A 14,712-nucleotide genomic window follows, 5' to 3' on the forward strand; every position below is an offset into this window, starting at 1 on the left:
AACTAATCTATGTCTTATATTTGTCATTGATCTCTTTGTTGGTAGCATATATTATTGTTTTTATATGATTTTAAAATCTATGCCTTTTAATTTAGGATTTATGTAATTTGCATTTAATGTAATTGATGTATATGCTTACATTTAAATATACTATCTTGCAACTTTTTTCTATTTATTCTATCTGGTTTTTGTTTCTTATTTTTACTTTCTGTTTTTAATTTATTACTTATAATTATTTTATATTAGTTACCATAATGTTTACTATATAGATATATATATCTTTATCTTGTCACAGTCTGTTGCCCGATAATATTATGTTGCTTTATGTAAAGTATAACAAACTTAGAATACTTCATTGACTTCCTTCTACACTCTTTGCTATTTTTGGTCAAATATTTTAATTCTACATGTAAGTACCACAATACCTTGGTACTATCGTAGCTTCAGACAGTCACATCATTTAAAGATATTAAACATAAAGAATAACATATTTTATATTTAGTCACATTTTTATTCCTTCCCAGGTATTTTATTTCTTTTATAGATCCATGTTCCTGTCTGGTATCATTATTCTTCTGCCTGAGAACGTCCTTTATTATTTCTGATGGTGCAGGTCTAGAGCGATAATTTCTTTTACCATGCGTATTCCTTAATATGTCTTTACTTCATCTTTATTTTTAAATTTTTCTTGATAAACTTTATTTTTAAAACAGTTTTAGGTTTACAGAAAAACTGAGTGGATAGTACAGAAATTTTCTATACATTTATCTCCCCCCCCACACACACACGGTTCCCTCTATTATTAATATGTGTATTTGCATAGTATATTTGTTACAGTTCGTAAGCCAATACTGGTATACTATTGTTCACAGTTTATTCAGATTTCCTTCATTTTTACCTAATATCATTTTCCTATTCCAGGATCCCATTGAGGACGCCACATTATGTTTCATTGCCATGTCTCCATAGACTCTTCTTGGTTGTGATGGTTTCTCACGCTTTTCTTGGTTTTGAAGACGTTGACAATTTTCTTCCACTGGGATTTGCTTGATGCTTTTCTCATGATTACACTGGAACTGTGACTTTTTAGAAGGAAGATCATAGAGGTAAAGTGCCATTTTTATTACATATAAAGCTTATTATTAACATAACTTCTTACCACCGTTGATGATTTTCAGGTTTCTTTACTGTAATTCTTTTGTTTTTTCAAATTGTAATCTTTGGAAGGAAAAGTCACTGCTTACAGTCTACACTTAAGGAGTGGAAGTCATGTTCCATCTCCTTTAAAGTGGAATCTCTACATAATTCACTTGTATTCTTCTTCATTGGAGATGTGTCTCTTTTTCCTCATTTATTAATTTATTTAATAATTTATTTATAATAATATGAATACATTGTTATTTATTTTATACTTTTGCATATAATCCAATACCATTTTAATTTGTTGCTCAAATTGTTTCAGATTTGGCCGTTGGCAACTCTTTCAAATGGCTACGCTGTGCACATATGACATATCACCATCAAGTTTTTAAAACCTTTTTTACTTTCTACCATTAACACGATTCTCCAAGCTTATCTTGTACATTTCCCGCTGCAGTCCAAGAATCAGCTGTTTATCAAAAAACCTCTGGTTTATTTTATTGGAGAACAGTATTAGAAAGTAATATCTAGGTGCTAGATGTGGTCATTGCTGCTGAGGTGTAATTTCTATTTTGCTCCTTTTAGCTGACAGAGCAAGGAAACTGTCAAACTAATTCTAAAATGGTTGCACTATTTTACATTCCTATCGCCAGTGACTAAGAGTTTCTGTTGTGCTGCATCCTCAAATATCAGCATTTGATGTTGTCAGATGTTTGGATTTTAGCCATTTTAATAGGTTTGTGCTATCTCATTGTTGTATTAATTTGCAATTTTAAAATACAAAAGGTTTTAAACATTTTTTTAATATCCTTATCTGTACATCTCCTTTGGTGAAGTGTCTGTTCAGATATTTTGCCTGTTTTTAAATTGGGTTGTTTTATTATTGTGGAAAATTCACCGTTCTTTGTATATTTTGAAAATAAGGCCCCTATCAAATATGCATTTTGCCATAATTTTATCCCAGTCTATGGCTTGTCTTTTCATTCTCTTTACATTGATATTTACAGAGAAGAATGTTTAAATTTTTAATAATAAAGTTCAACTTATCAATTTTTTCTATCATGGAGCATACTTTTGTTGTATATAAAAACTATTAGGAAACAAGTTTACCCACATTTTATAATATTTTCTAGAAGTTTTAGGAGTTTGCATTTTACATTTAGATCTAAGACCAATTTTGCCTTCATTTTTATAAAAGGTACAAATTATTAAATTCTTGTATTTTTTTGGTTATGAATATCTAGCATTATTTGTTAAAAGACTGTCTTTTCTACATTGTATTGCCTTTGTTCCATTATCAAAGACAAGGTGATTATAGGTAGGTAGGTCTAATTCTGGGATCTTTATTTTGTTCCCTTGATCTGTGTGTCTATTATTTTGTCAGTATCATGCTGTTCTTATCACTGTAGCTGAAGCTGATGAGTCTGAAGATAATAAGTCTGATGTTGAGTAGTAATATCAATCCTCTATTTTGTTCTTTTTCTTCACAATTGTGTTGGTTACTCCAGGTCTTTTATCTTATCATACAAACTTTAGATTCAGTTGATCAATATTCATGAAATAGTTTGCTGAAATGTTGACTGGGTTGTGCTGAATCTATAGATCAATTCGGAAGAACGGACATCTGAACAATGTTCCATGAACATGGTATATTTTTCTACTAATTTACATCATTTTCAAATTTATTTTTTCAGTTTTTTTAGTTTTCCATATATACATCCTATACATATTTTGTCATATATGTACCTAAATGTTTCATTTTTTGATATTGATGTAAATAGTATTATGTTTTAATTTTAAATTCAAATTGCTCATTGCTGGCATAAAAGAAGTATTTTTCATATTTACCTTGTTTCCTATGACTTTGCTACAATTAATTCAGAGTTCCATTTTCTTGTTGATTCATTAGGATGTTCTACATAAATAATCTGGTCATCCTTTTAAAAAGACAGTTTTATTTTTTCATTGATGATCTGTATACCTTTATGACCATTCCTTGTCTTAACTGTACTAGGTAGGACATCCAGTACAATATTTAATAAGACTGGGGAGAGGGGACATTCATTCTTTGTTCTTAATCTTAAAAGAAAAATATACAGGTACTCGCCATTAAGTATGATGCTATCTGCAGTTATTTTGTAGATGTTCTTTATCAAGGTGAGGAAGTTCACCTCTAGTTTTCTGAGTTTTTTTTTCTTGCCCTAAATGTATATTGGATTGTGCCCAGTGCATTTTCTGCATCAATTGATATGATTATGTGATTTTTGTTCTTTAGCCTATTGATATGATGGATTACATAGATTGCTTTTCAAATGTAGAGCTAGCTTTGCATAAATGGAATAAATGCCACTTGCTTATTTTGTATAATTCTTTTTGTACATTGTTGGATTCAACTTGCTAATGTACTGTTGAAGATATTTTATTTAGTTCCGTAAGAGATATTGGCAAGTAGTTTTCCTTTGTTTAGAATGTCTTAATCTGGTTTTAGAATTGTATAATGCTGGCATCATAGAATTAGTTAGGAAATGTCTATTTCTGTTATCTAAAAGAGATGGTAAAGAACTGGTATTGTTTCTTAAATGTTTGGTAGAATTCACCAGTGAAAGCATCTTGGTCTGGTACTGTCTTTAAAAAAAGTATTAATTACTTTTTCAATTTATTTAATAATTATAAACCTATTCCGGTTATCTATTTCTCCTTTTGTGAATTTTTTGGAGTTTGTGTCTTTCACAGAATTGGTCTGTTTTATCTAAGTTATTTAATCAGTGGGCCTAGAGTTACTCATAATATTCCTTTGTTATCCTCTTAATGTCCACTGGATCTTTAGTGATGATGCATTTTTTTTCTTTACAATATTAGTAATTTGTGCCTTCCGCCTTTTATTTTTTTGGTTAGCTTAGCCAGAAATTTGTCAAATTGATTGATCTTTTTGAAAACCAGCATTTGGGTTTGCAGACTTTATGGATTTTCTGATTTTAATTTCATTGATTTCTATTCTAATTTTCACGATGTATTTTCATCTGTTTTTATTAGGATTAAATTGCTCTGATTCCTTTCTTATTTCATAATCTTTTATGTTATGAATATTATTCACAATTACAGTACATAACTAATAATTGTTATAAAATGAATAATATAATAACATTGTAATATTATTTCATAATATATGCAGTCAATGCAATAAATTTTTTTCTATTGGTGCAGGATATGCACTGCGGTGCAGAGTTTCATAGCACCATTTTTGCTATATTGCACACATTTTAATAAGTTGTCTTTTTATTTCACATAGTTAAGATTATTTTAATATTTCCATTGAGTTTTTTTTGTTTATATTTGACCCAGGTGTTATTTAGAATAGTGTTATTTAAGCTTCATATATTTTGGAATTTTCAAGCTTTCTGTTATTAAAATTTAATTAATTTAATTAAATCTAATTAAATCTAATTAATTCCATTCTAATCTGAGATTGTACTTTGCATTATTTCTATTCTTTTAAATATGGTATGGTAATTTTACAGTCCAGAATGTTTTCCATCTTGCTGAATATTCCACTTGAGTTTGAGAAGAATGAGTATTCCACTGTTGTTGACTGAAGTATTCTACAAATGTCAGCTAGATCCAGTTGATAAATGGTGGTGGTTATTTCAACCATGCCCTTCCCTATTTTCTACTGGTTGTATTTATCAGATGCTGAAAGAGGGGTATTGAAGTCTCTAACTATAATCATAGATTTGTCTATTTCTCATTGCTTTTTTCTCAGTTTTGTCTCTTTAATGATTTGTTTTCAGGTGTGGAAAAGTGGTTCTTTTATTACTATGTAATGCCTCTCTTGTAGCTCTGATAATTTTTCTTGGTCTGAATTCTGCTTATCTGAAGTTAATATAACTACCTCCACTTTCTTTTGGTTAGTGTTAGCATGATACATATTTCCACATGTCTTTACTTTTAACCTGTCTTGCTTTTTATTTAAAGTGGGTTTCTTGTAGACTACTTATAGTTGAACCTTGTTTTCTTTTTTTAATTCAGTCTGATAGACTGTCTCCTAATTGTTATATTTAGACCCCTCACATTTAATGTGAATACTGACATATTTTGATTAGTGTCTATTGTGTTTTGAATTTTGTATATTAATTGCACTTACCCTTTACTTTTTAAAAAAAGTATTTTACCTTCTCTGGCTTTAACTGAGCCAGACTATTATTATTTTTTCTCTTAGTATATCAATGGTGCTTCTTTTTGAAGTATTTTAGTGGCTGTCCTAGAATTTATGATATACATTTGCAACTAACCTAAGTCTACTTTCAAATAACACTATACTGGCTGGGCGCGGTAGCTCATGCCTGTAATCCCAGTGCTTTGGAAGCCAAGGTGGGTGTTTTATTTGAGGTCAGGAGTTCGAGGCCAGCCTGGCCAACCTGTCTCTACTAAAAATACAAAAATTAGCCAGGTGTGGTGGCTCATGGTTGTAATCCCAGCTACTTGGGGGGCTGAGGCAGGAGGATCGCTTGAACCCAGGAGGTGGAGGTTGCAGTGAGCCGAGATCACGCCACTGTTCTTCAGTATGGGTGACGGAGTGAGATGCCATCTCAAACAAATAAACAAACAAACCCACTATACTGCTTCAGGGTAGTGCAATTACCTTGTAAAAGAGTATCTCCAATTTCTCCTTTCTTTTGTTCCTTATAAAATTGCTGTAATTCATTTTACCTAACCATATTTTATCATCACTAAATTCATTGTTATTCTTATTTCTTTGAACAAAGAAGTATCTATGCAATCAATTAATAATTAAAACAGTAAAAGATTTTATTTTATCTGCGTTTATTCATTCACCAGTTTCTTTATGTGGATGTTAATTTCTTACCTATTTTCTTTTCCTTTGAAGATTTTCTTTTATTAACAACATTTTACAAGACAGTTCTTCTGACAGATTTCTTCATATTTTGTTTGTCTGAGGAACTCTTTATTTCTACTTCACTTTTGAAGAATAATTTCACTGATTATAGAATTCTAGCTTGGTGGTTTTGTTTTCATTTCTATATTTTAAATATTTCGCTCCACTGTCGTCTTGTTTGCATCATTTCTGATAAGAGGGCTACCGCAATTCTTATCCTTGCACCTCTACAGCTAAGGCATTTATCCACACCTTTGGCTGCTTTCAAGATTTTATCTTTGATTTTCTGCAGGTTGAACAAGATTTGCCAAGGTGTAGGGCTTTTTGTTATTGTTGTCTATTTTTTTCCCCCACTTATAGTACTCAGTGCTTTTTGAGTTTCCTATATGTGTTGTTTGGTGTGCATCATTAATCTGCAAAAGTTCTCAGCCATCTTTAATTCAAATAATTATTCTGTTCCTTTCTCTCTTTCATCTCCTCTTCTCATTTTAATTATGCAGATGTAACAATTTTTATAATTGTCCCACAGTCCTTGGGTATTCTGGATTTTTTAAATTCTTTTTTTAGTTTCTAATTTAGTTAGGAAGTTTTCGTTCGCATATCTTCAAGCTTATCAATTCATTCCTCAGCTATCTCTAGTCTTCTGATGAGCCCATTCAAAGTAGCCTTCACTTCTGTCAAAATATCCTTTAGTTCTATCATTCATTTTTGATATTTTTATCAAGTTTTCATCTCTCTGCTTACCACCTATACTTGCATGTTTCGTACTTTTTTTCTTTTTGAGATGGAGTCTCTGTCTGTCACCCAGGCTGGCGGGCAGTGACACGATCTCAGCTCACTGCAAGCTCTGCCTCCTGGGTTCACGCCACTCTCCTGCCTCAGCCTCCTGAGTGAGTAGCTGGGACTATAGGCGCCCACCACCATGCCTGGCTAATTTTTTGTATTTTTAGTAGAGACGGGTTTCACCGTGTTAGCCAGGATGGTCTCGATCTCCTGACTTCGTGGTCTGCCCACCTTGGCCTCCCAAAGTGCTGGGATTGCAGGTGTGAACCACCACACCCGGCTATACTTTTTTAACTAATGAATTTAAGATATTCATCATGGTTGTTTTAAATTTTCTAGGTGATATTTTGAAAGTCTGTGACTCTAACTAATCCTTGTCCTGATACTCATTTTGTCTCCTCAGAGATTGGGGTTTTTCCTTGCTTTAGCTAGTCTTGTACTTTTAGTTGAACTCTGGACATGATGTATTGCATAATAAGAACTGAGATAAATAGACTTTTAGTGTGAGATTTTATGTTAATATTGCTAGGGACTAGGCTATGTTTAATATTTACCGTATATTTACATGTAAAAAGCTTCCATTTTCTTCATTGTCCCTATTTATCTTTATTTTTCCTGTTGTCTTTGGATTTCCCTAAGAATACCTAAATCAAGTCCGTGTCTTGCAGTGTTTTCCATCATAATAATCTACTGTTATTACACTGAAGTTATGTTGATGTGGTGGTAAGGACTGAGGGAAGGAAAGCGTTCTATAATTTTATAACTGCACTCCAGACTGGGCGACAGAGCGAGCCTCCGTCTCAAAAAAATAAAAACTATTTGTTGGACTGAATTTCTGAGTTGTGACATTCAGAAGAGTTTCTTAGCCTTCCCTCCACCCTCTTAGTGTGAGTCAGGAAAGCTAGAGAAGGATGGAGTTGACTAATTGCCTTTCCTCCAGGTAGGCAAGGCCCCGGTAAAACTAGGTTTTCTTGAAGAGCAAGCGTTTGTTATGATGAATGTTCTGAGTGTATTTGAAATGGCTACATTTTTCTCACCGTAATTGAAACTGGAGGGAATGTCTTTTGGATCCTGAGAACCTGATTAATTTTCTGGAGGCAAAGTCCATTAAAATGTGCATCGAGGGCAGGGATCTTAGGCTGCAGCTTCTAGTAGCTTCTCATCTTCACTGTAGGCCACAGCCTTCAGCAGTTATTCACAATTGCCTTTTAAGTGTTCCCACCACTTTCTGGCTCCAGTAGCTTCTGTTATAGGTTAGGTGGTTTGGGGCTGTGATTTTCTGTATTCTCCTGTGTCTCCAGTTTTTGTTATGGCACTTTACTCCGTCACCTTAATCCTCTGATGGCTCTAAGAAAAGTTGTTGATTTTTAGTTTGTTCAGCTTTTTTCTTATTGTAAGAACAAAAGTGATGACTTCCAAGCTCTCTGGTTGGAGTTAAAACCAGAAATCTTGCCTTTGTTTTTTAAGAACATTTTCACCAGATATAAAATTCCAGGTTGGCAGTTTTTTCTCTCAGTACTTGAAAGCTATTGCTTTACTATCCTCATGCTTGGATTGTTTCTCAAGAGAAATATGCTCTTTCTTATCTTAGAACATATAAGAAGGAATAAAACAAGTGAGGGTTGGAGAAGAGGAAGAAAGGCTTCAAAAACACAGGAAACATTTATTAAAAGATGAATTACCACATCTGGAACAATGGATAGGGAATAATACACCATTCTGAGGAGGGATACTCTGGCAGACCAGCTGCTAAGCTTGCGATGCTTTTGTCACCCTAGGTAAATTTTAGATCCACAGAACTGAGAAAGAAGTGAGATTTCAACACTCCCATGACTTCGAAGATGAGCAGAGGGAATCGCTTTTATTTGGTGAGGTACAACACTTTTTCAAAAACATGACAGGAAATGTATAATAAAAAGTGTTCAGCTTTAGAAGCAGTCTTAATAAACCAAGCATTCAGGCCCCAAGTTCAAGAACATGGCATGAGAAATGGCAGAATGTCAGGAGTATTAAAAACTCTTGTCTTCCCTAAGATTGGAAATATAGCATCTCATAAATCAAACATAAACCAAATAAGTATTAAGCACAGTTGAAACTTGGGAAGTAAGTACAGAATGTCAAAAATGTAGAATCCTATTTTTCTTTTATTCTTTAGATGGTATTTCAATGATTTACCTCTAAATGAATTTCCTCAATTTTAGGGTTCAGTCTCTGAGCTTTAAAACAAACACATAGTATAGCTATTTACTTATTAGAAAGCAATGTCAAAGTGTAGAACTTGTTGTTTAAGTCTCACCATAATTGGCCATTTTATCAAAGAGTAAAATGCACATAGCTGAATGCACTCATAATATGATTAGTTTGTTATAACATTTTGCTCGATGGGAAGGAAAGTTTCACATAGTCCCTACTTTGGCCTCTAAAAACTTAAGCACTAATAACACAGAAAACTGACACAGAAAACCTAAATATTTTGGAAGTATAATAAATACATTACACAAGTGTGTAATCTAAAAGCAGAATATTATATGTCTTATTGCATGAAGGTATCAGAGTGAAAAATAAGTAGCAGAATATTGCATACAAGACAAGGGGAAAATATATGTGAGTGCTTAGATAAGGGTATGAAAATCATGATTCTATTTATGGGCAGTTTGATTTATTCATTTATTTATTGTCAAAGTTTTTGACAATCTAGTGTATACTACATACATTTCACAAGAAGAGCAAGTCAAGATGTATTGCTTTTGACATTCTCGAGGAATAGACTGGTTAACAGGCAATTAAATACACCAGGCCATGTTCTTTAATAGGAATACTTATTGCTTATTTTGAAGGGTCATAAGACACTTTGTATAAATGAGGCATGAAAAAAGATCATCTAATTAAGAATAGATGTATAAGTGATGAATAAGAGTATCTTGAGCTGTTTTCTATTGATATCACAGAATACCTGAGAATAGATAATTTATAAAGAAAAGAAGTTTACTTTACTTATAGTTTTGGAGCTGTGAAATCCAAGAGCATGGTGGCAGCTTTTGGTGAGGGCTTTTGTACCACATTATAATGAGGCAGAATAGCAGAAAAGGAAGTGGCAGTTGCAAAAGGGGTGAAACAGAGGGGTGACCTTACTTTATAATAAGCTACTTTTTCAGTAGCTAATCTAGTCTCATGAGAGCAAGAGCAAGGTCTCAGTCACTCCCATGAGAATAAGCCAAGTCCTGCCAGAGCAGCATTAATTTCTCTGACGGACTGACTTCTTAAAGGCCCAGTCTCCCAACACTGCCACATTTGGAACTGAATTTCCAACCCATGAATTCTGGGGCAATCACTCAAACTACAGCAAACAGTAAGCTCACCTCCCCATCCCATTATTAGCATATTGAAGGTAGATGGTTTTAGAAAGACTGTCCAGTGTTTCCTAAAGTCCAGCTGATGGCGGTGGCTGCTGCCATCATGATGGCTGCAGCAGGGAGGAGGGGCTGGGGCTGCACACTTCATGGAGCCAGTGGGAGCCCCGCCCTTTCTGAGTTGGAGCCAGAGCTCCCCCAGTGCCACTGCAGCTGCTTTCCTAGGGACAAGACCTGGGCATCTCTGCAGTCTGCGCCCTCAGGGGCCCCATGAAGGACCTTTCTCTTTCCCCAACCCTGCAGACTCAGGGGTGTCTGCTGCCGCTGACTGGCCTCTCTCTGCTCCAGGTGACTGCTTTGATCTCTCAGAGGGGGTTGGGGACTGGCCCCAGGGGCTATGAAAGGCAATGGGAGGCAGATTGATTCCTAGATGCAGGGGGGTGGGTCCCCAGTAAGGCCCCACCTTCAGGTTAAGGAGGGTCTGAAGGCTGGGGGACGGGCTGACAGTCCTGCAGGCAACAGTAGGGACTCATGATGCCTCTTCCTGGCTGCCCATGGCCACCCATGGACCAATTGGCACATACTTCCTCCTCTCTGAGGTCCATAAAAGCCCTGGGCTCAGCCAGAGCAGGACAGAGGACAGCCAGAGGACAAACAGGGCAGAGAGACCACCCTCTCTGCTGAGAGCTGCAGACAAGACCTGCTGGCAGAGAGGAGCCACTCTCTCCAGGCCTCCTGTCCACTGAGAGCTACAGACCTCAGGATGACCAGTTGCAGAAGGTAGCTACCCTCTTCAGGGCCTCCTCTCTGCTGAGAATGGAACACTTGATGGATGACCTGCCTACAGAGAGAGCTACCCACTGTGGGTTTCCTCTGAGCTGTTGTAACACTCATTAAAGCTCATCTTCATCTTGTTCATCCTTCACTTGTCTGCCTACCTCATTCTCCCTGGATGCAAGACAAGAGCTCAGACAAAGGTGCTGTGGCCACAGAGGTTCCAGCCAGAAAACACCCCAAAGATACTGTAACACAGTCATTATCAGACCACCTTCTCCAATACGGTCATGTCCTGTACCAACTGTGCCATTACTTAATGATGTTCTTTATGCTAATTTACTCTTTTGTTCAAATAACTTTTTATCAAAAGGGAAGGTTTCTATTACTAGCATAAAGACAGTTACATAGAAAGTAACCATATAAAAGATGCGATAAAAACACAATTATTTAGATATGGTTGTCTAAAAAAGTTGGAGCACAGTAAGATATGTAAGCATTCAAGATTGCTGAAGATGGGTAGTACTAAACTGAGAATTTCTCTTTGACAGAAGGGCAGAAAGAAAATTGAAATTATATTTTTTATTTCATTTGAGGTTTATGTGCCACAAACTATATCTATTCCCATTCCTTATGCCTGCTAAACCCATATGCCACATATGTCTTCTACACTTTGGGAAAGGCTGGGCTGTATGCAACAAATAGAAGGAGTAAGGTGAATACTAGAGCTAAAAGCAGGAGAAGGTGTGAGAAAGTTCTTTTTTCTTTCAATAAAAATGTATTATCTTATTGAAAAGAAAGCTAGACAACCTGAGTGTATCAGGATCTATCTAACAGTATTGTGATAATTATTAATTTTCATGTTACGTTATAACCCTTCCACTATTAGATCCCATATTGTCATTATTAATATTAAAGTTCAGCTCCATGTAAATCCCAGACACTAGTTCTACCTTCTAAAGAGGTTTACATATGAGAAATCCTCTGTTGAGCTTAACTGAGTTTATGTGACATTCCAGTGGATATACATTTACCAGGATCTCTTTCAATAAAGAATGAATTAATAAAAATGACGTTATGGGAGTAAACTGGAATCTCTAATTTATAACCAGTGAGTCTCAATCACAGACTTGTAGTCTTTAATTGTTTTTAGTAACACATCAGTTGGGATTCACCTACCAAATGACTAAAAAGAAGTGTATCCCCACTGGGAGATGGGTGGGAGAACTGCAGTTTCCATGGCACAAAGCAAGTCTATTTTTGTTTTCTTACTGATTTATAAGGGTTTAGGGATCACTATCATTTTCCCTGATTTTCTCTTTTTCAGTTTAAATACCCTCAGATACGTCAAGATGTGATTTGAAATTGGTTTTCATTACCCTTATTACTTGGGTTGCCCTCATCTGAGTGGACCTCAGTTTCCTGGTATCTTTCACTGTGTGTAGTCTCAAGGATAAATCCTAGTACTACAGCTATGCTATGTCCAGTGACGAACATGGAATAGCTGCTCTTTCTTGTGAGTTCCACTCTCTGCTTCAGTTTCTGCTGATTCAGATTCATTATGATTATTTTACCTACTGGCTACTGCTGGTTAAGATCCATTGTGATTACTTTAACTGCCACATTTTATTGTTGGCTTATTTATATAGAATTCATGTTCAATGAAAACCTCAAATCTTTTATTTTCCATGTGAATTGCTTATCATTATTATTATTTTAAAATATATATATAATCTTGGCTTTGTCTCTGCTGGAATTTCCAAACAAGGAAATTGTCTGCATTGAAATCTAGTTCTTATATTAACTAGCTGTTTGGCCTTAGATAAATAGCTTCTCCATACTTTTTCTTCCTTACTTTTAAAGTAGTGAAAATAATAGTGCCTACTTTATAGGATTGTTTTGAGAATGTGAATTAATATATGTAGCACAATTAGAACAGAACCTGGCACGTAGCAATGTCTTATATGTGTAACTTATTATTTTGGTATGAGACCCTGGGTATTCGTCTTCCCCTAACTTCAATAGAATACTTCATGGAGCATCTTATAAGTTAATCTCTCCTTTTAGTATGCCAGGAAAGCAACATGTATAAAAGAGGTAATTAAAAAGTAGTATTTCTAAAATTCTAATCCATGTATATTCATTACTTATAAGCTTATTTCCCTTTTTTCATCCTATCTACCATTAAAAGTAAGTTTTTTCATCCTATCTACCATTAAAAGTAAGTTTTCAGGTTTTAGTCTTCCAGAGAAAAAGGATAATATAACAAGGCAAAAGTCACTGCAAGACAGCAAGAGAAAAAGAAAAGCTGGTTCTTCCAGTCTGGTGATTTGTGGGGAGGAGAAGGAAGAGTGAGTGAAAGATCTCCTGACCTCCCTCACAGAGGGGAAGAGACATCATAAACAAAAGAAAGATAAAAGGCACAGAGCTTTGATGAGTTCCTCTTTCATAGTCTGTACAGAAGTTCTGTTGCACGGCTCCTCTCCAACATGGGGAAGCGAAATTGAAGAACGATGGTGTAAGCTAAGCCCAAGTTAACATTTCAGAGCTGCATGACCCTGAGCTCCTGAGTGGAAAGGGCCTGACAAGTGTGTAGGGGGGTAATTGAGCAGAGGATGATAAGACAATTGATGGACTGGTTGGAAAACTTAACAGGGAGAAGCGCTGTGACAGCAGCGATGTGGCTCCATAACTGAGTGCAACAGAGCAGCACCGACATCGCGGATAGTCTACTTGTCACAGTCCGTTCTCTGGAGGCATCCACAGAACCAGATAACTGAGGTGAGGCTAAGACCTCTGGCCATGCCAAACAAGTGGACCACAGGAGCCTCTGGGGCAGACAGCAGCAACATCTACCAGTAGGAAACCCGGAGACTGGACTAGATATACATCTCAATAGACATTCCATAGCACTCACCCAGAAATCAGCTGTCCTGCTGTGGAAAGCACACCAAAAAGAGACGGAGGCAAGGTAGAACTCCTCTACCAATACAAAATAGCTAAAAACTTTCTCCTACTTTCAGTTGCCATCTTGGTAAGGAGGCAATAGAAAAAAGAATGTCTTCAAGAAATATTTACAGCACAGAGACTGACTTACTACATAGAAAGAAGAGGGATATATTCACAATTAGCAGTTTAGGTCAACCTCTATACTTCTGTTGGGTGAGGATACTTGAGGAAGATGATCATAGAAAAATAAAGATGTGTCCATTCATTCATTTATTAATTCACTCTTTAGCCTTTCTAAATTTGGTATAATTTAGCCTTTGTAAGTTTGGTAAATTTGAAATGCTCTGGCACAGGCTTGTGTGTGGCCTTTGGATTATATATATATATATATATATATGTATATTTATATATGTAAATATATATTTATATATATATTTATATATTTATATATATGTATATATATTTATATATATATTTATATATTTATATATATATTTATATATTTATATATATGTATATATATTTATATATATATTTATATATATATTTATGTATTTATATATTTTATATATATTTATATATATTTATATATCTATTTATATTTTTCATTTTTTTGCAGATCAAAATAGCAGTACCCTTTTACATTTTTCTGAGGGTATCCAGATAGTTTTGTCTATTAGGCACTAATTGGAAAACAAGCCTGCTCTAAGATAAGAATCAGTGAAGTCTTGTGAAGGGGAGCTAAGATAAAGGTATTTTGTGTGCTGCCTTGCATGGCATGAATTGGACCTTCAACTCTTCAGAGAGAGGAGGGGCAAAGTA

The 14,712-nt window shown here is 35.0% G+C and overlaps 1 long non-coding RNA gene across 1 annotated transcript in view; it reads left to right on the top strand.

Annotated features, from left to right (window-relative positions):
• Positions 1–921: 921 nt before the first annotated feature.
• LOC134758304 (uncharacterized) overlaps positions 922–14,712 on the top strand; it is a 223,030-nt gene continuing 209,239 nt past the window's right edge. Inside the window, exon 1 of the long non-coding RNA XR_010133349.1 lies at positions 922–1,106. This is a non-coding gene — a long non-coding RNA (uncharacterized lncRNA). The remainder of the gene's footprint in view (positions 1,107–14,712) is intronic.

This window comes from Gorilla gorilla, chromosome 3, assembly GCF_029281585.2.
Source record: "Gorilla gorilla gorilla isolate KB3781 chromosome 3, NHGRI_mGorGor1-v2.1_pri, whole genome shotgun sequence".
Taxonomy (NCBI): Eukaryota; Metazoa; Chordata; class Mammalia; order Primates; family Hominidae; genus Gorilla; species Gorilla gorilla.